Source organism: Hemicordylus capensis, chromosome 3 (assembly GCF_027244095.1).
Source record: "Hemicordylus capensis ecotype Gifberg chromosome 3, rHemCap1.1.pri, whole genome shotgun sequence".
Taxonomy (NCBI): domain Eukaryota; kingdom Metazoa; phylum Chordata; class Lepidosauria; order Squamata; family Cordylidae; genus Hemicordylus; species Hemicordylus capensis.
The window spans coordinates 260,384,977-260,410,191 of record NC_069659.1 but is presented as its reverse complement, the minus strand read 5'-3'; the positions used below and the strand labels follow the sequence as shown (position 1 = coordinate 260,410,191).

Below are 25,215 nucleotides of genomic sequence, written 5' to 3'. Positions count from 1 at the left end.
TGAATCAGGAAGGCTCCATTCTGAATGCAGGTGCACACACACTGCCTTCATACTGCTGCGCAGAACAAAACTCAATCCACAGAGATGAAAAAAATTAGAATGACCACTGATGGGAAGATGGTGACTGGGTGGTAAACTCTGTTCTGAGCATTGGGCAAGTGGTCACTCATGGAGGTCATGCAAATGACCTCTATGGGGAGGGAGGTGGCAGAGGCAGGCTCCTGCCTCCCCAATTGGCAGCAGCCTTGGGGAAGCTGCTGCCAGTCTGTGTACACAATAATGAGTTAGATGGACCAATGGTCTGACTCAGTATATGGCAGCTTCCTATATTCCTATGATTCACCACCTCCAGTTTGCAATCACCACACCCAGTTCAATCACCACCCCCAATACACTCTGCTGCTCTCTGTGACACATGAGTGGCAGAGCAGGGAGCTGGAGACTCCGGCTCCATGGAGAAGGGCACACTCATGCCCTTAACCCTGGCTAAAGACTGGGGTGAAAGTAGGGTTACCTGCGAGGGCAGCTCTGGGATTGGGCTTGATCCTAGCACTTCACACGAGCAGCCCAACCCAGGCTGTGCTGCCCTGGCCTGAGTTGGGCTGTTTGTGAAAACAGTCTTATAGTTACAAAAAACCCCAAACCCAAAACCACACAGAACACAAAGTCAATATCATCGACATCATCAAACTGCATTTTACTCCAATTTCTTTTGGGGAGTTGGGAGGCTAATCCTCACCTCAACCAGTGGGTTCTGATCCATAATGAGGCTTCCAAGAGGTAGGCCAAGAAGGTTTGTACCAAAAAACACAAACAAGATTACACTTTATGATAAGCCCAAATAAAGGACAGGGTAGATTTCATTAGTAATGTGAAAGTGGTTTCCAATTCTCCTTACACTAGACAGCACTTTTTTGTTTGATCAGAACTGTTTGGCTCAACAAAACTGTGTCTGAAGACCCACAAGTTTGAGTCAGAACAAGAAATAAGAAAAAACTACTTAATAGCTTTTGGAGGCAGCTACAGAACCCAAAGAGGAGCTACAGTGAAAAACAATGAAGGTCTACAGCCACACTACCCTGAATGCGCCCGATCTTGTCTGATCTTGGAAGCTAAGCAGGGTCAGGCCTGGTTAGTACTTGGATGGGAGACCGCCTGGGAATACCGGGTGCTGTATTGAGGAGAGGAGAGCTGGTCTTGTGGTAGCAAGCATGACTTGTCCCCATAGCTAAGCAGGGTCTGCCCTGGTTGCATCTGAATGGGAGATGATGTGTGAGCACTGTAAGACATTCCCCTCAGGGGATGAAGCCACTCTGGGAAGAGCAGAAGGTTTCAAGTTCCCTCCCTGGCTTCTCCAAGATAGGGCTGAGAGAGATTCCTGCCTGCAACCTTGGAGAAGTCGCTGCCAGTCTGTGAAGACAATACTGAGCTAGATAGACCAATGGTCTGACTCAGTATACGGCAGTTTCCTATGTTCCTAAGGATACTGTGCAACAAAAGCTACACACAAGTGAGATGTGGGCTCGCTGATTCCAAGACACTTACCATCCCTAGCATGGGCAGGGAAGGCTCTGGGTGAAAAATGCTGTGTGTCAGAGCAGCTGTGCTTGACCACCAGCCAGTGTTCTCTCTAATGTTTTTCATCTGTGTGCAGAATGAGTTTTGTTCTGGGCGGCAGTATCAAGGCAGTGTGTGCGCACTTGCATTCAGAGTTGGGTATTCCCGATTCAGCTTGAGTGGGATCTAAAATTAACTGAGTGGACATCAATAAACATGCGAGCATGCACACACGCACATGCCTTGGAGGGAACACTGCTCTCAGCATTCCCAATGGGAGTAAGGCACAGCTGTTCAGAGGCAGAACACAGTTTGCTCAGAGCCTCCCATGCCTACACAAGGAGCGTTGACAGTATAGACCACAGAAGCAGCACACCTGCATCCCACTTAGGTATGTGGTTCAATACACAGTACATAAGCCAATGTTAGGGTACTTCCATGAGACACAAGCTGAAATTTTGAAGCATGTAGCAAAAAATTCCATGATAACAGATCTGAAAATGGGGCATTTTTAGGGTTGTTGCTCAAAAATATCAGACAAGAATTCTGTCTCACAAGAGAAGCCACATTCCAGCAAAGAGCAAAGCAAACCACGTATGAAATTGGAATGCATGGATGTGAGAGTTTCTCTTAACCAACTTAAATCAGATTCACATTATTAGAGGGTAAACGTGGTGGCAGCCAGGAATGTACATACGTTTGCAGAGTACAAGCTAGATTTGTTGGCATATTGTGGGCACTTTTATGTTCCATTGGTTTAAATGAGAGGGATTTAATCATTTGTTTTCTAACTGAAAACAATGGAAATTATAAGAAAGCTTATACTTTAGCTGGATCATGCCTTAAACATATATATACATACACAGTCATGTGCACAGGAACCTCCAAAGAAATGCTTATTTATTAGCTGGAATAGAGAAAATAACAACTGAGAGAAACAAGCAAATTGCAGCATGGAGAATAATAAGTAAATTCTGATTTATATCCAGAATTGGTAGAACATAAGCAATGCCTCCGATGCAGAATCACTAGTGCCACATCCCACTCCCAGCTGTTTTCAACACTAGAAAGAAGAGAAAGGTCAATAGCTGGCTAAGGAGTTGCTGATCTAGAACAATATTCACATAAACAATTCCTGAAGTCCACAAATTAATTTTGGAATGAGAATACTACAGCCGGAGATAATGTGATCTACTGTTGGACCTGCCTAAAAATACCAATTTTGCTGTATCAATACTCACTATTTCTCAACTCTAGTTCTCATCTACAACAAGGAAGATAAATAAAGGTGTTGAAAGTTGCAATTATAATTCTTTCAACTTAGAAGAAGCTTAAATGCACTGGGCCATAGTTAAAAGCATTTGAATAGTGAAGATGAGGCAAAAAATCAATTTATTGCAGGTACCACTGTGGGGATGCCTAACTATATAGTGGATCACTGAACAGTAGGAACCACTGTGAACTGAACAAATGAAGTCCATCTAATTAAGTACAGGCCAGGGAAAATGAAAGATATGGCATAGATTCTAGTGTCTTATTATCATTTCCAAATAATCATTCACTATGGGGAAAACGATGTTTACATACTACAAACTGCTTTGTAATACAGGAGAACCTCATTAATCACAGGTCTGCGTAGGCAGACTCACTGATACCTGTTTCCAGTATCTGCGGATACGAAGTGGTTAAAATCCACGTATCCACAGTTCCTAGAGGGCCAGAAGTGACTGCAGAGGTCACTTCCACCTGCTATTTTGTCTCCAGGGAGCTATTTTGTGGCACCTTCCTTTACAAAAATGGACTTCGACTTTCCCCTGTGGTTTTGGGGGACATTTCAGGGCATTCCTGCACACATGGGGGGATTCCTTGCCATATACAGATCCTGTGGAGCATGCCAGAGTAAGTTTTTTCAAGTTATTTTGACTTTTTTGGGGACTTTTTTTGGTGTGTTTCCCCTCCACTTCGGAAGCTAATCCCACCTTTCCCCACAGCAATGAAGACTCATTACTCATGGTTCCATTACTCGCAGAAGTAGTTGAAGAAGGAAACCCCTGCAAGTAACTAGCTTCTTCTGTATAGGGTAGTATTACTAGAGTATCTCGGTTGCTATAAAGATTACTATAATGCATGTGAAATACTTTGGGCACCTAAAACACCTACTATTTAAATATTAAGGTTTTACATGATGCGCAGTGTCACAAAGATGTAACACTGAGCTCTGAGATTGATGCAGACGGTCCTGATGGTGTAGAAGCAGCAGTTGTGGCAAATAAGGAAAACTGCAGTAGTGCTTTTTGCGCAACTGCTGCTTCTGAGCAGTGTCCCTGCTAACTTAGGGGTCCAAAGCAGACACGGGATGCAGCATTATGTCTCTGTAATGCTTAGCAGCATGTAAGCCTAAGCATCAAGTGCCAGCTAAATTATCACTCAAGAACTCTCAATAGAATGCCTATTGTCCTCCTCCTCTGTCCTTGTTCAGTGAGAAGGCCTACAGTCCAAGGAGAAATGCAGTAAGAAGAACACAGAAAGGCACTGCTCATCCAACTACCAGTGCTTCGGGAAATCAAATGATTAATGGGGATGGGCACAGCCATGATGACCCCATGAAAACTGGTGGGTTTGGCGTCGGTGGCCACCTCTGGGCACTGCAATGTGTCGGAGGGAGTAGGAGCAGACAGTGTTCTCTCTACTTGTTTTCATCTGTGTGCAGAATGAGTTTTGTTCTGAGCAGCAGTATCAAGGCGGTATGTGCATTCAGAGTGGGAGCCTTCCTGATTCAACCTGAACGGGATCTAAAATGAACTAAAATGATCTAAAATGAACTAAATGAACATCAAAAAGCACGCAAGTGTGTGCACATGTGCACACCTTAGAAGGAACACTGGAAGGAGACTAAATTAAATTATCTTTTTTATTCTATATAGAGTGTCTTCATAATCCTTTGGATAAAAAGTTGAAATACAAATGCATAAACAAACGACCCCTCGTCTCGCTCAAATATCCATGAAGTTAAGAAATACAACCGTGTATAGGTGGCAGCCCACCCGTTTGAGGGCATTATTTATGGTGTCAGGATAGCAAAGTCAGGAGCAATTGACCAATATTTAACTAGTCCTTTGCCAAGTATTTTTTTTTTAAACTAAATGCCCAACTCAAATACTAATTACTATGATTATTTCCTCACGACAAACATAAAATTCAGAAGAGATCTCACCATTCTCCACAGTACTTTTGTATGTGGGCCTAATTCCAAACTACTGCTTTCCACCTTAGGAGACAGAAAGACGTCTGACCAACCATTGGATACAAATAGTCCTATATTTTTAGGGAACAATCCCATGTTCCCTTTTCCATCACTGAAGAATATAATTGAACATACAGCCTGCACTATGGATTTTAAACTCTTTTAACTGGCTAATATCATGCCACTTATAATTCATTCTAGCCACTCAAGAACATTCAAAAGAAAGATCAAACATGGAAGAAAACCAAATTAATTTTAAGGACCTTGCCAGATTACTGCACTTCCAGAAGAAAAATCATGACTGACAGTTTGCTTGACTAGGGAAGATCACCAATATGTACAGATTCTGCTTCTGGATGCCTAAAGAGGCACTGTTTGAACCTTAAGTCCCTGAGCAATATATACTGCAAAAAAGAACTTTTGTTCGAGAGAAAGCAAAGCAAAAGATGTTTACTGGAAAATACAGATACATCATATTGAAATATGTTAGTGGGAGGACAGTAACAAAAATATGAACCATACGGATAAACTTTTCTGTCTGAAAAGACAATCGCACATAGCCAACAAAACAGGAAAACAATGAAAAACAGGTGAACCTCAAGCTGAGAGGAAAAATACATTTCAGCAGAATAAAAATAATAGAATTCAATATGTTTCAAAACAAAACTTTCACCAGAGGCAATTAAAAGATAATTCTCTTGAGATAACTTCTCTGGAAAACAAATTGTGGACTTGGATTCAATTTGCATGTGAGTTTTTAGGATAAATACTAATTTTAACCACAGTTTAAACTAGGCCTGAAAGTGAGTCACAGTCCTGGTCTAGTTGTAGCAGCTAGGTTATTGGGTCTTGCAAGCTATTTTAAAAGTAAGGTTCAATTAATGTAACTGACTGCAAGAGGAAATGGGATAAAGTCACAGGAGTGGTTCAACTGTAATGTCAAATTATGGTGCTTACTCTTCCCAAATGCACCATGATTCTTTCCACCCCTCTCTGATTTCAAATCCTGGTTTGCACATTCAGAAGATATTTGCCATGAACTAGGAAGGGGGAGTAAGAAATAATTATGTGCAAAGAGGAGGGAGAATGCGAGCCAGTGTAATTCTTTCAACACTGGAGTGATACGGACCCTCCTAGATGATCCAGAGACCAACCTGACCACCGCATTCTGGACCAACTGCAGGTTCCAGACTACGTACAAAGTCAGCTCCACATAGAGTGCATTGCAGTAATCCAGCCTAGAGGTTACCAGCATATGCACTACCATTTGGAGGTTGTTCATCTCACGAAATGGACGCAGCTGGCATATCAGCCGAAGCGGATAAAAAGCACCTCTGGTGCAGTGGCCTCAAACTAGGACACCAGGGAAAGGGACACCATAAGCACCTCCAGACTGCGAACCTATTCCTTCTGGGAGAGTGTGACCCCATCCAGAACCAGCAGATAAATATTGTCTCCCAAGTTCCAACCCCACACAATAAGTACCTCCGTCTTATCTGGACGGGGAACATGTTGGAAAACGTGTTGGTCAAAAATCAGAGCCTTTCACTCACCCCCTCCGATCTTCTCAGCTTTTCAATGTTTTAGTTCCTGCTTCTTTGAAAAAGCTTCAACATGCCACTTCCAATGCATTATATCAATATTATTTCTACTTCTCTGGCCTAAGTGGCATCAGTATCCTAGTGATAGTTTGATATCTATCAAACTATCTAGTTTGGCTATCTACTTTGATTAACCATCTATTCTGCTATCTAGTTTGATTATCTAGACCAGGCCTGCTCAACTTAGGCCCCCCAGCTATTTTTGGACTACAACTCCTATAATCCCCAGCCACAGTGGCCAATAGCCAGGGATTATGGGAGTTGTAGGCCAACATCTGCAGGAGGGCCGAAGTTGAACAGGCCTGATCTAGACCCATTTCAAACTGGCTTTCGAGAGGGCTATGGGGTGGAGATTGCCTTGGTCAGCCTGATGGATGATCTTCAGTTGGGAATTGACAGAGGCAGTGTGACTGTTGATCATCTTCAATCTCTTGGTGGTTTTCGATACATGAAACCACTGGGAGAGATCATCAGGAGATTTGGTGCAGGGTGTTATCAGCACCCAAATCTACTTCTCCATGTCAGCCTCATCAGGAGAAGGCATAACCTCCCTAAATGCCTGCCTAAATGCAGTAATGGGCTGGATGAGGGATAACAAACTGAGGCTGAATCTGAGACTGAATAAGATGGAGGTACTTACTGTGCGGGGTCGGAACTTGGGAGATGATTCTGATCTGTTGGTTCTGGATGGGGTCACGCACCCCCAGAAAGAACAGGTTCGCAGTCTGGGAGTGCTTCTGGATCTGAACCTCTACCTTTTCTCCTAGATTGAGGCAGTGTCCAGAGGTGCTTTTTATCAGCTTCAACTGATATGCCAGCTATGTCCGTTTCTTGAGATGAACGACCTCAAAACGGTGGTGCATATGCTGGTAATCTCTAGGCTGGATTACTGCAATGCGCTCTATGTGGGGCTGCCTTTGTTGGTCTCTGGGTCATCTAGGAGAGACCATATTATTCCTGTGTTGAAAGAGCTACACTGGCTGCTGATACTTTTCCGGGCAAAATACAAGGTGCTGGTTATTACCAATAAAGCCCTAAACAGCTTAGGCTCTAGGTATTTAAGATAATATTTTCTTTACCATGAGCTCCATTGACTGTTAAGATCATCTGGGGAGGTTTGTCTATGGTTGTCGTCAACTCGTTTGGCGACTACTCAGGAACAGGCCTTCTCTATTGCTGCCTCTGGACTCTGGAATGCTCTTCCTGTTGAAGTAAGAGCCTCCCCATCTCTGGCAACTTTTTAAAAAGCACTTTGTTTTCTGTTCCTCGCAATCGCGCATGACACCTTCCTTTCCACAGTGGAAGGCAGCAGATAGATACAAAGTTGGGATGTTCTGTCACTTTGTAGGTGAGTGTGGATTGGGGTAGGTTGTCTCGTATTTGTGTTTGACCAATTAAGGTGAGTGCGAAGCTGAGGAACAGCATTTGAAGGTTTTGCGGCCCTTGGGCTGGGATCTGCCGCTACTTGGAGCCTGGCTGGGCCCATCATTCAGTGTTTTGCAGCCTGGGTGGGGAGGGGCTGGCTGGCCTCCCCTCAGCGGAGATAAAACCTCGCAGTGGTGAGGATATCTGGACCTGAAGCTGGGCTGATTCAACACCGTCCTTCACTCTGTGATGGGCAGTCCTCCTTATGAGGCTGACCCACATGGATGGTACCCACACTCTATTTGGTATGTTACTCATGGCAGGTTAATTGTAAATTAAATTAATAAAAGCAGCCCTAGTTCTTCCAGTCTTATGTGTCCTGGTGTTATTGGGGCCTGGGTGTGCAATAAGCATGGCACAACAGCTTGCTAGAGAAGATATTCTTGGAAGATAGTCCTGAATCAGATATTGGAGAACTCAGTGAGCTGGCTGCAGTGAGCTGCAAAGGGAAAGATGTATCTGCATATACACAGCAGTTGTTTTTTAGATGCTGTTTACATTGTAATTTTTTTTGTATACTTTTGTTGTAGCAGTGCAATTAACACTGTGGGGTTCTACTGACCCAAGTGACACATTTTATATTCCACTCCTTCACAGAAAAACATGAATAGTAAATAAAGAATGTTTTGAGAAAAGTATTTTTATAGTAAATAAAGCATGTTTTGAGGAAAAAAAAATTTTTTACATTGCAGTTGGTGTCACGCTACTGCGACCTCCCCAGGCTTAATTTTTAAAAATAATAAATTGAGGTATGATTACCTCAATAGCAGACAAGTATGATAGATTTTATGACTATGCATGAGTTAAGGCGGGAAGCGGGGTGGGAAGCTTTAAGCCCTTACTGCTGCAAAAGTATGTCTCAAAATATGTCAGCAATTCCAGGTGAAATCTCAGAAGTCAAGTTTCTAATGGACAGAGGCAGGACTTTATTGTCCTACGTAGCAGTTTGCCCCTTCCAATGGCAGGCAGAATCTTTATAAATTCTGCAAATCAATACAAACACAGAATATATAATATATAATAGAAACTGTGCAACTGTGATCATTTGCATAATTTATAAAGGTCACAGAATACAGCATTTCATAGCTCAGTTTTTGTGTGTGCAATATACAAAGCATTGCTTATTCACTCTATTGACAAGGGGTCATCAATATTTTATTAAACTGGGACTGGCCGCTACATTTTTAAGAAGTAGCACTATAAATGCTTTTAGTGCTTTGATTCAAATTCTGTTACCTAAGTTGAATATATGACGCTGCCTTACACTGGCTCAAAGTATTGGTCTATTCAGCTCAATGCTGTCTATACCGGCTAGCAGTGGCTAGTTAGATTGAAGACATTCTTCACTGTGCCTGAGATGTCGGGAACTGAACTTGGAGCTTTGCATGCCAAGCATGTGCTATACCACTGAGCTACGGCACCATCCCCAAGTTGTTAGAGGCATAGAGCCCACTGCTGTTGTGGAACACTAAGATGTCAGACATGTCCAAGGTGTAGAAGGAAAGTGGATGACCAGAGAGAATACTACTACAAAATACTGCAGTGCTTTTCAACCAAAGTGCTCAAAGCAGTTTTCACAGAACAAATAAACGAAGAAGCGTTTCACATGATCGATGTGAAGCTCCGGAAAGGGTTCTGCGGGGAAAGCAGGCTTAGACCGCTCTCCCTGCAGACGATCAAGCTCCCTTAGCCCGCTTTCCAGGGATCGTGAGAATAGCTTCAATATGGTTCTCTGACCCCAACGGCCCAGTCTAAAAAAAAACATAAAGGTAGACACAAGCAACAACCACTGGAGGGATGCAGAGCTGCATTTGGATAGGGACAGTTGCTCTCTCCCTGCTAAATATAAGGGAATCGTCACTTTAAGAGGTACCTCTTTCTCAGTTATCAGGGGTTGATACTGGCACAGAGCAGACAGGGAGTTTTGGGTGAGGGCAGAGGCTGGAAGTCAGAACAACAGGAAAACACAGAAGTTGGATGTTGTATGGAGAGCTGAGGGTGTGAGCAGGAAGTGTAGAAGCTGAAGGACATATTGTGGAGAATGGAGATAATTTCTGGATACAAGAAGGCATTCAAAAAATGAGGAGCAGTTCAGTACCTCTTTGTACTGAAATTTAGTTTTATGTGATAGCAACTAGGATAGCAAAGCTATTTGTAACTGGTTATTAGAAGCACTGAACTTAGCAATACTGGAAGTCTCCATTTACTGCTAGATGGTTCTGCTGGCAATCACTCTGTAGAGATCGAGCATGATAGGTATGTAACAGCTTCTCATCTGAAGATAGTTGCCCAGAGTAATCTGAAGTTAACTGACATTATAGAGTTATAAATATTTATAAAGAACAATGATACAGGCACCCCATGCAAGCTTATGTTCACTCCCCAAATCCCAAAGCTTCATTTGCTTGTGATAGTCTTTTTAGATGTGAGGCTATGGGGGGGGGGGGCGGGATGGTGGCGAGGGACTAAACTACCCTATTATCTTTTTATGCAGTTTACCTCTAAAAGATTTTGGATGTTCTACTGAACTCAGCTCAGTTTAGTTATTTGCTCTCTTGAGTCAATCTTTAAATGCATTTGAGTAATCTTGGTTCAATGGATTGTAAAATGATTACTACTACTACTACTACCTCCACCACAGATTCCATTGTTAATGAATCTATAACAACAGCAGGGCTTATAATGTCATGGTGAAAAATTCACAATTATTCACGTACTGAAAGATAGTAATCTATCCACACAGGGAAACCGAATAAAACGGCAATCCTAGATAAAATTAGGCTGTTTCTTATCCCATTAGCTTCAATGGGATTTAAGCTGTTTAATTGTGCACAGGACTGCAGAATAAAAATAGTACTCATTTGTCATGTTATCAGATGTACACTGATTTAGGGATGTTCTGTTGGTTAACGTCAGAAAAGAATTGGTCCAAAATGCATGCAGTTCTTTTTGACACATATAAAGAAAAGATAAATGATTTTCTAAAACTCTACAAGTTGATAATAGCTTTCCCCGGAAATTCTATTCTAGCACATAAGTAATAAGCCAGAGATAATTTGAAGCAAATATGATCTCAGGATCCTTACATCCACATGGCCAATATCAGCACCAGATCAGTATAACACAGATTCATTCTACAGTCAAGTTTATTCAATTAGTATTCACCAAACGTATGTAAAGATTAAAAATCACATAGTAGCAATAAATAATAACCAAGATGGCAATAATGAAGCAGATGTTTTCTTGGTGGAGTAAGGTAAGGAAATAGGAAGAAACAAGAACTTTTCCCTGACAACTGATAAATCAACAGAGATTCCACAGGTGCTGTTTCTTCTATCATAGTATTTCAGTGATTGGAAAGGAAAAAACAACAACGCAAGATGTTAGATGCTAGATGTTAGAGCGCTTAAAAGAGACAGAAGTCCTTTGTTATAATCTGAGATCCAGGAAGGTAGAGGAGTGGTCAGGAACACAGCAGCAAGGTCATCCTGGCTCCAAAAATAGTGAGACGTTTTGCAAAAAGGAAGGAGGGATCTTTTGTATGGGAAAGGGCTGTAGTTGAGTGATAGGATACATGATTTGCACGCAGAAGGTTCCAGCTTCATTTGCATGCAGAAGGTTCCAGATCGATCTCAAATCCTGGAGAGCTGCTGCCAATCAGTGTACTGACTTAGGTGGACCAATGGTCTGACAGAATATAAAGCAGCTTCATATGTTCATATATTCCCTAACAATTCTAGGTGTACAGAAGCATCATTTCTTCTTCCTCTTTATGCATTATGGGGGAAAATAATATTGCCCATAGTTGGCATTTTAGCCTAGTTATAAATGCTTTAATTAGAGCTAACTTTTCTCTTTCTTTACTACGAGCTAGGAACACTATATAACAACACTGTGGACAATGTGGATAAGTTCATGCATTCTCCTCACGACTGCAGAGATAACTATCAGGTGCAATCACTAAGCATCATATAAACAATGTTTACCTTCTCCAACACAACACAAGGAAACACAACACAACACAACATCAAGGAAAAATGCACAGGCATAACGAGAAGCAAACTTGGGCCCTGTTTGGCTAGTACAAAAGCCCCTGAAATTATATACATACTAAAAGCAATGTGTTTCGTTTAAACCCTGACATTAGCCTCATTCAAATCTCATTAATGGAGGCTGTACTTGCGTGCAGCCTCTGAAAATGTGCTGGAAGTCCTGCTCAGTGCTGTCACTGCCTTGGTTCCCCGGAGCTGCAGCATACGCCTCCTGTGCATCTGAAGAGACAAATACTGTAAGCGTGACCGTACACCTTACCGTGATCAAGAGAGTGGGGTGCCCCACTCTCTCGATCATGGAAAGGCACACAATCATGTTTACAGTATTTGTCACTTCATCTTGCTCTGAGGGGAAGAGAGAAGAAAGAAGCGATAAAGTGCTCAACATGCAAAGATCTAAACGTGGTTTTTTACTGAATATATGGTTTTTTACTGAAGCTTTTATGAAAACCACTTTGGGAGGTGTGACTGAAAAGCGGTATATAAATGCCAAAAATAATACAAATACAAATAAATGCTGTAAGCTTGAGCTACAGCACCAGGGGAACCAAACGGGTGACGGCACCACGCATTACTTCCAGCACACTTTTGGAGTCTGTACGCAAGTACAGCCTCCATTAATGACATCTGAATTAGGCTATTGTCAGTCTCATCTTCCCTTACCAATGGCATCCTTCTTCTCCTACCCACTGCTAGTATCTCTCTTGTTCTTGCCAAAAAGAGCATATGTTCTTCTCAGCTGAAGACCAAAGATTTTTAAATCTCATATGTTGACTAGTTTTCTATGCCTACCTGCTGCTTAATGCTGAACCAGTAAATTGGGCACCAAAATAAGGCAACGCTCCAAAAAGATTGTGCTGTGCTTACTGAAACCAGTGAAGATGGCTCATGTGCTAACATGGCTTTTGGAAACTTCCTAGTTCTATGGCATTTTCTGCAAGAAAGTCCCAGCTCATATTCTCCATTGGACTAATTCAGTATGATCAACAGAAGATTTGATAAAGCATTAATGCTTTTGTGAATCTGAGCTTATTTTGAATGGCTGGATAAGAAAAGAGGACGATCGCTCCCAGTCTTGTGCTAATTTTCTGTGACCTAAGTGGAAATACCAAAGAAATGTGTAGTATAGTACTGCATATAGCATCAAGTTGCTATTAATGGCGAATACCTCAAAATAGCAGGTCACGTAGTATCTGAGAAGGCCAACTTTCTAATTCGGACAAGTCAGCATTTTCAGTACCAAACCAGAGTTCTAGATTTTCATGTGTAACCAGAGATTAAGATCACCCTGCTCTCTCACCACAATACTGGCTTAAAATAGAATTGCTATATGTCTTGCTATAGCACAACCCTTTAAAAAGAAACAAATCAGTGTTAAATTGTGATAAGGTACAAGCACTTCTATTTTTAAAAATAAGTGTTTGCTAAGAACATTTTTCAGAAGTAGGGAGAACTCACAAGGCACAGGATAATACATATCTTGATCGTAATCAAACATTTGACTACTGACTTTTATATTCATGGCTACTCTGAAAGTCACAAATTATAGTACAGAAACCTCAATTTTACAGGCTATGAAGGTGGGGAGGGTTGCCCGATCCGGCCATAGTCCGTAAGATCAAGAATCTTCCTGGATCTTCATCAGTCTCCTGCAAATGCTCAGCCATGTAATGGGCTTCTAATGAGACAGGCCTGAAATATGTGATCTGTTTGTATTAGCATCACAGCTCAGCAGCTTCCTTAGCTATGAGCTGGAGGACTGAGAAAAACCATAGAAGAGCCTCCTGCTGATACATGATGGCAGCTATGGGCAAGGCAGTTACCTAGCCCCACGCTTCCTGGAACAGGCAGGCTAGGTGGGTGAAGAGGAGAAGCAGCCTCCTCCTGATAAATGGCAGTGGTTGTGGGTGAGGTGGTTACATAGCCCTGTGCTTCCTGGTGCGGGTGGGCTTGGGTGGTTTTACCCTTCTATAGACCCTGATCTTGCCCTGTCTGAACATCTGAAGTCCATAGGATTGAGGTTTCTCTGTATCTGGCAAACATATATAAACAGAACGCACTGAAAATATAGATCCTGGTTACACAGCACCATAATCTCATCTCTTATGTGTGTGGCTGATTTTTCAATAGACAACTGCCCTCAGATCCTTCAGGAGAGGTTAAAAGCGCAGTTCTTGCACTTTCAGCGGCCCAAGAGAAGCAGTCACCAAAGGATATTGAGTTCAGCCTGTATGCTTTTGCATCCTAGCATGTAATCTTGCACTCAGTTCCACACATTTAAATCCCTCTGAGAGCAGTGGGATTAAGGATGTGTAACTGAGTGCAGGATTTCAGCCTTACTCTAGAGCACAGTTTGAAACTATCCTTGGCAGGCATTTTCTTAATGTGCCATCTAAGGACATTAGATTTTGTCTTAATTAGAACGGTGTCACTACATTGTCTAGGATTAGTTCAATGGGGGTGGGAGGGGAAGAGTGACAGGAAACATGGTTAGCATAATTTATAATAAATTGTTTGAAATAATACCTCCCCCTAGGCAGACATTTCTCTAAGCAATGTAGTTTTAAAATCCTGTTTTAAACATCCAGACTCTGACTGTATTCACAAGGGCAAATATATAAACTTACATGCAGAGTAATACTGTGTGCGCATGACAAACAAGAGGTGATTTTCACCACTCTCCTTCTCACTGAAGTCCTGTGTCTGCTGAAAGTATGACCCCGAGGCCCTAAAAATGGTGCTCATTGTATCAGCCTTAATCAAAGAAAGATTCTAACTCCCACATAATAAACACTGAGTTTTTAAAAGAAGAGGAAAATACTTACATAGAGAATTAGAGCAACATTCACTTGAAATCTAATATACGGGGAAAACAAACAATACAGTACATTCGTGCTGTTATGGGGAGTCGTCATTTTGGGGACTCCTGGACAAGGTAACCAGTTCTCCTGAAGCTTTCCTGGTCCAATGCCCAAAGCCTCTCAGACACTGCAGCTTCACAACCTCGATTCCTTCACTCCAATGTAAAGTAACATCAGAGAATCTAAATACAGCGAATTAACATTAGTCTACTTCTATTTCTTATGCAAGAATTCACATTACATCAATAGTGATTACAGTTTTTATTAGCAAAAAGTTTAAATCTTTACTTTACACACCACTCAGAGCATTCAATAAACATAGATATGACCACTGTTCCCTCTAACAGGGATTCCCAGATGTTCTTCACTAAAACTCCCAGCATCCCCAGATGCAGTGGCCTGGGGCTGGCTGTCCCCCCTCTCTTGCCTCCCTCCCCCTCACTCTTGCCCCACTCTTTCTTGCCCCCTCCCTCCTGTTCCTCCCTCTCTTGCCCCCTCCCTCCTGTTCCCCTCCTCTCTTGCCCCCTCCCCCACTCTTGTCCCTCTCCCACTCCCCCTGCCCCACTCACTCTTGCCCCCTCCCTCCTGTTCCTCCCTCTCTTGCCCCCTCACTCCTGTTCCCCTCCTCTCTTGCCCCCTCCCCCACTCTTGTCCCTCTCCCACTCCCCCTGCCCCACTCACTCTTGCCCCCTCCCCCTGCCCTCCCTCCCCTTCCATTTCTCTCCTCCCTGCCCCACACTCCCATCCGCACTGAGCAACTTCCAGCCAGACCTCACCACCTCCTCCTTACCAGGTGGAGGTTCTCCTTACCGGGTTGCGGTGGGCTGAAAAGGGCCCCACCGCTACTGTTGCTCCTCACAGGCGGCAAACTGGGGAGTCCCGCCGCCCGTTTCCCTCCTGCCCCAGGCTGCCCCACTCACTTCCCCGCCCCCTTGCCCTCTCCCTGGTGCATCCTCTCCCCTCGCCTGTGCTTGGCCATCACACCGATGCCTCCTGCTCCCAGCAGCCAGGCCGTCCTGCCACTTCCACCTCCCAGCGGCCAGCCGAGGCTGCCTCCTCAGGCCGTTTTGCGGCCCGCCGCCATTTTCTCTTGCCCACAACTCTCGCCCAAGGCCAGGAACTCTCACAATGTGTCATGAGAGTTCCGCTGCCAAATCCAGGACATGCATGCCGGCTAAGAGAATTAAATATATAGATTCTGTATAGGTTTACCAACAGAGAAACTACAGTCAAGAACTCTGAAACAAAATACATACAAATAAGCACAGAAAGAGGAAGCAATATGTCGCTTTTCCTATGCTGCCCACATTTCAGGAAACAAACACACACAAAGATTCTGTGGGTAGAATCACATGTAACATGGAACTTAAGGTTCCCCCAGCCTGAGATATGGAAGGGATCTGAAGTTGGTGTGGCAGATGGTCACATATTTCAATTTGCTGGAAGCAGCTGAATTAAGCCATAGATGTGCCCTTGGCCAGGCCTTCCAGAGAGGCCCTTGATGCTATCCCAGCTTGCCTTGTGCTGCCTCACAGCCATTGGTCCTGATGGCAAAGGGGGCAACAAACCAGAACAAAGGTGGAACAAACCAGAGGTTCATGAAGAGCATGGGTCTAGACATAATGCACACTTCAATGGGAGCAGCACTTGGTTTGGCAAGCCAACTGCAAATCTTGGTTACACATCTCAGTTCAAGGCCCTGAGTGAACCTCAGGTTCCTGTCTTGATGTGGCACAGACAAATTGTTTACCAATTTTGCAAGTAGGTTCCACATTATGTTTGAACCCACTTCATGTCTGGATTAGTGTTTTTTGAATGAGCTATTGCCAGTTCTAATATGTATGCAATATTCTCAGATGTATATGGTAATTTACCTGTAACTCTCATTAAACATTATTTTTGCAATCCTTGTGCTTTTACAAAAGGGCAAGACAAGTTTGGCTACAGTTTAAAATATTAAAACGACATACACAGAGAGTTTTTCCTCTCTGCTGTATTTCTCTCTCACAGAAAATGGACATCAATTCTGATGTAGGTAAGAACACACTATAGATTTATCTAATAATGTATACTGAAGCAGATGACAATATTTCAAATATGCCTAAGGTCATAAAGATATAAATCACATGGATCTATGCTGAGGTAGTAAGCCATTTTCCCTTAATGGTTTTCTATATTTTATTGCCTAATAAAATCCATCACCTATCAACCTAAGACTCTAGTCGTATACCCTAAGGTTACTCTCAATTAACACATACATGCACCCAAACTAAATTTCAGTCATTTTAAGGCTGTAGCACAAACCCAGCAGTGGAGTACTATTTGAGAATGAACAATGCCTTAAACATAATTTTAAAAACCCCAGACTATATATTGTTACTATTAAAATATATATTTATACACTGCTTTTTGACAAAAGTCATCAGAGCAAAAGTTATGAGGAACTGGTTCCCTGTTCTAAGTATACTCACAAACTTTGTTTTTTGTTTTTTTAAAAGCAAAACAAAGTCCACAAGTAACCAGCAACTGGGAAAGAAACTATGCCGGGCTGAATAGAGACAGTTACTCTCTGCAACATAAACAAGAGCCCTGATTTGCTCAGTGAGGAGGGTTAATGAAGGATCTTCTCCATGGATGTTTAAGCAGATCAATAAAGTGTTTGTTATCCAGAGTGTGAGGTCCACTTCTTATAAGATACTTGGTTCTCGGGTTTTGATATGGAAATACAATATAAATGTATTGCGTCAGTTATGGAAGAGGAAGACGCACAGGTCCAGCCCAATCCTACAGGTAACTCCATGGAGTGTAATGCGTTATACTCCATGACTCTATGGAGTGTAACTCCATAGAATGTAATGATTTAGGGGTGATTAGCTCCTCTGGAAAAATCAAGGGGAAACACAATGCCCCTTCATCCCAGAACCTTGGGACAGAGGTTAGAATGTCCCATTCTCTGTCATATTTAGCCTACTTTCCAGTAGGCTTATGAAATTGCCCGGTATTCTGTGTGTGTGTCCCCCACTATCAACTTTGCAACGCCTGGACCAATATGAACCAAATTGGGTACAGTTGTAGGGACACATAGGGAAACCTCGACGGCATAGTTTGTGATGATGCCATCCACTCTGATTCAAGATAGCAGATGTGTAAACTTGAGGTGCAAGTGGGATAACCTATGAACAACCTAACCGATTTGAATCAAATTTGCTACAGCTGTAGGGATGCATAGTGATGCCCTAATGGCATGGTGTATGATAATGTCATCCACACCAATTCAAGATGGTGGGCACATGAACATCTGAGACACAAGCGAGCTAATTTGTGGACTGTTTAACCAATTTAAACCAAATTCGGTACAGTTGCAGTGAGTGCCACATAGGGACACCTCAATGTCCTAGTTTGTAATGATGTCATCCACCCTAATCCAAGATGGTGGTCGCGTGAAAATCTGAGGTGCAAGCAGGCTAATTTGTGGACTGCCTAACCCATTTGAACCAAATTGTGTGCAGTTGCAGTGAGTGACACACAGGGACCTATCAATGGCATAGTTTGTGATGATGTCATCCACACCAATTCAAGATGGCAAAGGCATAAACTTGTGAACCACTTAACTGATTTGAACCAAATTTGCTACAGCCATATTGATACCCCAACGGTATAGTTTGTGATAATGTCATCCACCCCAATCCAAGATGGTGGATGTGTGAACTTTTGAGACATAAATGCACTAACCTGAGGACTGTCTAACCAATTTGAACCCAATATGGTACAGTTGTAGTGAGTGACACACAGGGGCACCTCAACGGTGTTGTTCGTAATGTCATCCACCCCGATCCAAGATGGCAGACACATGAACATTTGAGGTGCAAGAGATCTAACTTGTGGACCTCAATGTGAACCAAATTTAGTCCAGTGAAAGGAAAGTTGGCTGATTAGTTCTTACTAGAACAACTTGTTTCAATTGAAGGCTCTCCCCTTGTTCCCTTCACTGATGAAGCAGAGGAAATAAAGCTGCAGTGAGGGAAACTGAAGAAGAACACCCCTCTGAAAATCTCCACATTTAAATAATGCAATATTAATTGTTTTTATGACAGTAATATATGCCTACACTGCGGCTTGTTTCAAATTTCAAATGGTGGCTCTTGTCCTGCTCTCCATGTAGTTGGAAGAGCAATGCTGTGATTTATATACCTCTGAGCCTTCATATATGACACATGTTATTTGAACCTGGGTATCAGAACTAAAGTACAATAGGTCATCTCATAAACTGCAGCAACTTCTTTGTTTTAACAAGACCTTGATAAACACAAATGTTTACAATATACATCTAGATCTGTCTGTGATACATAAGTACCTACCTGTGAAATAATCAGTTATGCAAATCACCACACTCTCTTCATAACTCCCATATACTCTAATTTCACTATAATTAAGTAGAGGACAAATTTCTGATAAATCCTGAAATGCTGATTACTTCTCTGAATTATTTGAACGTATGATATTTGCTATGTGTAAAATGATACAGCTTTTTGTATTTAGACAGTTTTTAATTAAGAGAGGAATGATACAATATTGTTTTATGCAATTTGTAAAGAATTTCAGTTCCAAAAGCGCCCACAGCAGTCTGCAAAACAACTGCATCATTGAAACTAATCTTTCTCTCAGATACGCAAGGGATACAAAAATGAAGAGTGCATTATGTCCATGAGAAAGTCCTACTCTTCAGCAAAAAGCTTTAGGATCTGTTTCATCCAGAGCTTTCCCACTTCTCAGTCTGTCTATAATTCCAACAAACAGGTCATCATCACTAAGCCCATTCTGTGCTCTCAGCAAGTGGCACAGCTGCATCCATTTTGACAAATTTTATTCATTTCTTTGTTTAGAAGCAAAGGCTCCAACATTCATAAAAACATCCTAAAGGTTTTCAGCAACTGGAAACCTGCCTAAAGGCTCAAATCACAGGATTTCGGAAATTATTTCCTGTGGTGTTTCAATCTATTTTGTCATTAGCTGAAAGAAATAAACTCTTGAGGGGACTTTTGAAAGAGGAGCCCTCTTAAGAGTCCATCGAAGGCTCAGCTAGCAGACAGCAATTGCTTCAATGCTTTGTCACAAAACTATCTCTCACAACACACAAAATGGCAGAAGGCATTCCTTTTCCTGTCTAAGCCAGTGGTACAGGATGTCGATTGTGGTGCATTAGATGTTGCAACAATGTTCCATTGTAGACTTCTAATGGCTGCTGTAAGAATGTAGCAAGTGAAAAGCCACTCTTCGTTTAGTCATCTTCCTTGGTGACTGAAGTGGTGACCTAGGTGTGACCTAGCATTTCCCCAATACAATTGTGCATTTTCTCTTAAAACACACAAGAACAACACTCTCTAGTTATCCTCTTGTACCTTACATTACAAGAGGTGACATATAATGTAAATAATTTAAACTGAATGTGACTATATACATCAATTTTTGAGGATGTAGAAAAATTCTCTCTTTTTAAATTCAAAGTAGATATATCTTCAACTGAAGTAAAGTTCTCCATGAGTCACAAAATGCTACTGCAAACTTACTTGGAAAATAAAGGTATCAGTATCTGGGTGGTTCCAACTGTACCACAGATTTACAGAGAATCTCAGTGGCAGATATCCAAATTAACATGCCCATGGAACAGTGTTTTTAGTCATACAGGGAGAACAATTTTCAGCAATCCCCCTGTGGCAACCATCTTTTTCTCCCATAACCCTCAGGGCCATATTTTCAGGAGAGAGAGCTGGTTGCCGAGCAAAAGGGGCATTGCCAATAATCAGCCTTCTCCCCATGTGCAACAAAAAATGATCTTTCATGAACACAATGTTAGTCTGGATAATGGTCACTGTATTAGTTTCTCCTTTTTTTTGTTCATATATTTGATAAGCAAGATGTTCTGCTTTGTTTGTGCTCAGTATCTCTCAGGTGGTGGCACTTGGATCCGAAGGGCAGGGTGGGTGGGGGCAGGCAGGCGAGATTAGCTCCCTTCTGTTCAACACCAGCAGAAGACCAGGAGAGCTGGTCTTGTGGCAGGGAATATGAATTGTTCCCCTTGCCTAAAGCAGGACCTGCCCTGGGGTGCCTTTGAATGGTAGACTACATGTGAGCACTGTAAGATAATTCTAGGAAGAGCAGAAGGTTCCAAGTTCCCTCCCTAGAATATCCAGATAGGGCTGAGAGAGACTCCTGCCTGCAACCCTGGAGAAGCCGCAGCTAGGGATGTGCACAGAACCCTTCGGCACTCTATTCTGGGAGTGCCGAACTGGTTCCATGGACCGGTGTTTGAGATGGTTCGGGGGGGGGGCTGCCTCCTTTCCCCCGATGCCAGCACGTTCATAAAAAGTGGGCATGCCTCCCTATAGCCCCAGTCAGCGGCACCCTGGAAATGGCCAATGCGTGTGTGTGCTTTTTATGAGAGTGCCGGCGGGGGGAAAGTGGTAGGCCGGAGGCTGGCCAGTAGGCAGCACCTCCCTTGCCCCTTAAAGGAACCCCCGCTCTCCTGGGTGTGCACGGAACCGGTTCCGTGCACATCCCATGCCACAGCCATTCTCTGTAGACAATACTCAGCTAGAGGGACCAATGGTCTGACTCAGCATAAGGAAGCTTCCTATGTTCCTATGAAGCAATAAAATGACCTGTGTTGCCTCTCATTTAGATATACTACACTGAATAATCTTAGGGGTGGTACCAGCCAACAAACTCGGTTTCACTACTGCTATCTTCCATTGATGATGCACCTTACAGGAGTTAGTTTGTTATAATATATGAGGAGGAGTATATGGATCAAGAGAGCCTATTCCCAGTGTCTTCTTCATAGCATACATGAAACACATTGCGTATGTCTGTATGTATTTATTTAATTACATTTCTAGACCGCCTCATCCAAAGGCTCTGGGTAGTGCACAAGTTTAAAAAACAAAAACAAACACCATTTAAAACATATTGCTAAAAACAATGTAAAAAATAATTTTAAAATAATTCAGAACCATTTAAAACCAATTAAAATACTGTAAAACAATTAAAAACCTTGGAAGGCCAGGCCAAACAAGTAAGTTTTAGGGCTCTCTTAAAGGCCAACAATGAGCCTAAATTACGGATATCTGCCAGGAGTACATTCTATAGCTCAGGAGCAGCTACAGAGAAGGACCGGCTCCTAGTCGCCACCGATGGTAACTGGAGACGGACCTCTCCAGATGACCTCAACATGAGATGGGGATCATGCCGAAGAAGGTGCTTTCTAAGGTAGCCCGGACCCAAGCTGTTCAGGGCTTTAAAGGTCAGCACTTTGTATCACAAATGAATATTTGGTTTCCTGTATCTAGCAGAATCTTAGCTGAAATCTATCATTGCCCCAGCTACCTAAATCTTTCTGTACACCAAAATAAAACAGATAACTGTGGACAATTTATATTCTGATTTGACAAAATGCACTGCTAAAATAAATACCTACAAAGCATACAACTTAAAACGAATAAGAAATTTAAAGGAGGGGAAGGGAAGAAATAAGGAAATAAGTACATGTGGATATGCAACATAGCTACAGAAAGCATTGACTTTCTGTAGATCATACATATTACAGATCATACATATCACAAAAGCAAGAACTTCCAATCTCTGATAAAAGAGAACAAAAAGTAGAGACTGCAGTGATTAATGTCACAATATATAGTCATCAAAATGTTTGTCTCCCATCAACAAAAAGGGGTGAATGCGCCGTATATTTGTTCATCCACCAACAGAGATATAAACATGTGTTCTCTAAAAAGTCATTAACAGCTTCAGATTCTTAAGAAAGAGCACAGACTTACTCAAGGACTGAAATAAAAAGGGAAAAGGTTCTTGTGCTCACAAGTGCCAAAGGAAATATCTTTGTTATGTGACATATTGCCTCGCACATCAGCTAGGGAAAAGCCCAACAAAATGCATTGATCCTTTACAACAAGGAAAATTCATTTCTTTCTTAAAACTGGCATGTTCACTGTGTCTCTATCTGCCAAAGAATGACTATGTATTGCAATATCCATTTACATAGCAAAGCAATCAGTTGAAACTGAAGAACAATGCTCTGTTATAAAAGGTCTGGCGAATGCATATTATAAAAAGGTTTGGAGAATGATTTGAAAAAAAGAAAAAGAATAACCCACTAAGACCAGAGACTTTATTAATGTTGGTGGCATTAGACAAAAGCTCACCTAAACTGACTCTCTAATTTTGTCCTAATCCTGTTGGGCATGGCTACTTCTGGGCCGGCTGACTCAATCTCAGTTACTTTTCCTTTGGTTGAGATAAGTGTTTTCCAAAATTACAACAGCTGGCTAGAACGGCCTTTGCCCCTCCCTCCTTTTCTCTTCAACTTTTCCTTAAAAGTATAATGATTTTTTAAATCCTTCCAGGCTTCAAGCCCAGTAAGCAGTAAAGCACTAAAGCCTGTCACAAAGTGATGTTTACTCCTCAAAGCTATTATTTTTTCATATAAAACTCCAATGAAAAAAACCTAATACTTGTTATAGTAAGAGGAGGATTTGGATCTCTCATGAAGGGTAGTTTGTTGCAACTGAGCTAGACAGCTGGTATGACATTTCATTCTTTGGTCACCTTTAAGTGGAAATAAGTGTCATAACACGTTACAGGTTGGAACTGGGGATTTTTCTTTACCTGTCTTAAAATATTATTTCCATGAAAGCTTAAGGGGGAATTGAGAGGTTGGCATTCTCAGTGAGAAGACTATCAAGAACCAGAATGATTATGGAAGCAGTGACTGTAATGCGTATCATTGAATTCTAAAGTTGCAGTGCTTGGAACTTGATAATTCTGCCTGTATGCAGACTATGACCTCGACAAGGTCTTTCAATGTTCCTTCAAGATGATTGCTAGGTTGTGTGTCACTGCTGGGCATAACATTGTAAGGTTTTACTTTGCAAATCTGACATGTATTGTTAAATTTCAGAAAGCGGTAAAGTCAAGCCAATTAACAAATTTTACCAGCTTGAAATCCTAGCAGTACGTCTAACCTCTTCTTTTCCCTTTTAGATGATTATCTATAGTTCTTCTAATTATTAGATGCCATCTTTTTCAAAATAATATTAATTATTCTCATCTTTTATTGAAATCACACATTCAGTACCACATTCACACCTAAGATTCTCAACCAAATTATCTCCATTGGCCAGAATCAAGGCTGATATACATACATTACACCTTGCCACAGGGATGCCACCAAAAGCAATTATCCCATGATGAATTATCTCTGCCTCAGCTGCAACATTTAAAGTGCTTATGATGGAGATAGATGTAATCATATTGAGGGTCTCCCTGGTCCTGTCAGTGGCTGCCAAGATAACATCCCCATGGCAGCCACCAGGAGAGCTGGTCTTGTGGTAGGAAGCATGACTTGTCCTCTTAGCTAAGCCAATTCTGCCCTGGTTGCATATAAATGGGAGACCTGATGTTTGAACACTGTAAAATATTCCACTTAGGAGATGGAGCTGTTCTGGGGAGAGCAGAAGGTTCCAAGTTCCCTCCCTGGCATCTCCAAGATAGGGCTGAGAGAGATTCCTGCCTGCAACCTTGGAGAAACTGCTGCCAGTCTGGGTAGACAATACTGAGCTAGATGGACCTATAGTCTGACTCAGTATATGGCAGCTTCCTATGTTCCTAAGTGCTCAGAGGCATCCCGGTTATGAGTATTATGGGTGCACTGGCCCTCAAACTAAAATAGGTGCCAGGTGATCCCTGCACTTTCAGAAATAGAAAGTTGCCCCTCTGAGTATAACTAAATAGACAAGCATATGAAATTGGCTAGGGAAACCAGAAACCAAGTTATCATTGTAACAGATGTATCATAAGGGACTTGTCCCATTTGTGCTGTGACTTTCCAAAGCACAATCTTTCCACTCATTTCCATGGGTGAACTCCTCCAGAGTTGGCTAAGAAGCTGTCCTATTTCGAACATGGTATGTGTGAAAAACGTGTGTGTGTGTGTGTGTGTGTGTGAGTGAGAGTGAGAGAGAATGCTCTTCTACCCACTTTTCTCTTTCTTCTTGTCTCCAGCAAGGAACCAATCACCTTGACTAAGAGAGAGAAGGTGCTGGGATCTGCCCTTGCTCAATTTCTCTTGCTGCCAAGGTATCTCTTCATTATGAGTCATTTAACATTTTCTGGTATGGATTTTGTTCAGTGTTTGTATGTTTGGGTTATCTGCTTCATAAAACGAGCTGAATCCGATAAAAGGTCACATCGGACATAATCTGATTTCTTATTGGAAGAAAGTGTATAACTCCTAGGAAAGAAGACAAAAGAATGGCTGAATTTTTCTTCACCATTAGATGGAATTCTAGAGTTCCTAGCTGCACCTGGTACTAGTAATGTGAGACAAAACCTTTCATTACGATCCCATGTGAAGTGCCTGTCCTGGATCTGTGCATTCTGGCAGTAGATGGAATAAAACCTGC

At 42.1% G+C, this 25,215-nt stretch overlaps 1 protein-coding gene and 1 pseudogene across 6 annotated transcripts in view; one reads left to right on the top strand and one right to left on the bottom strand.

Annotated features, from left to right (window-relative positions):
- Window positions 1–25,215, bottom strand: part of CTBP2 (C-terminal binding protein 2) — a 305,305-nt gene that overhangs the window by 62,716 nt on the left and 217,374 nt on the right. The window lies entirely within an intron of this gene.
- On the top strand, window positions 1,062–1,180 carry LOC128352609 (uncharacterized; annotated as a pseudogene).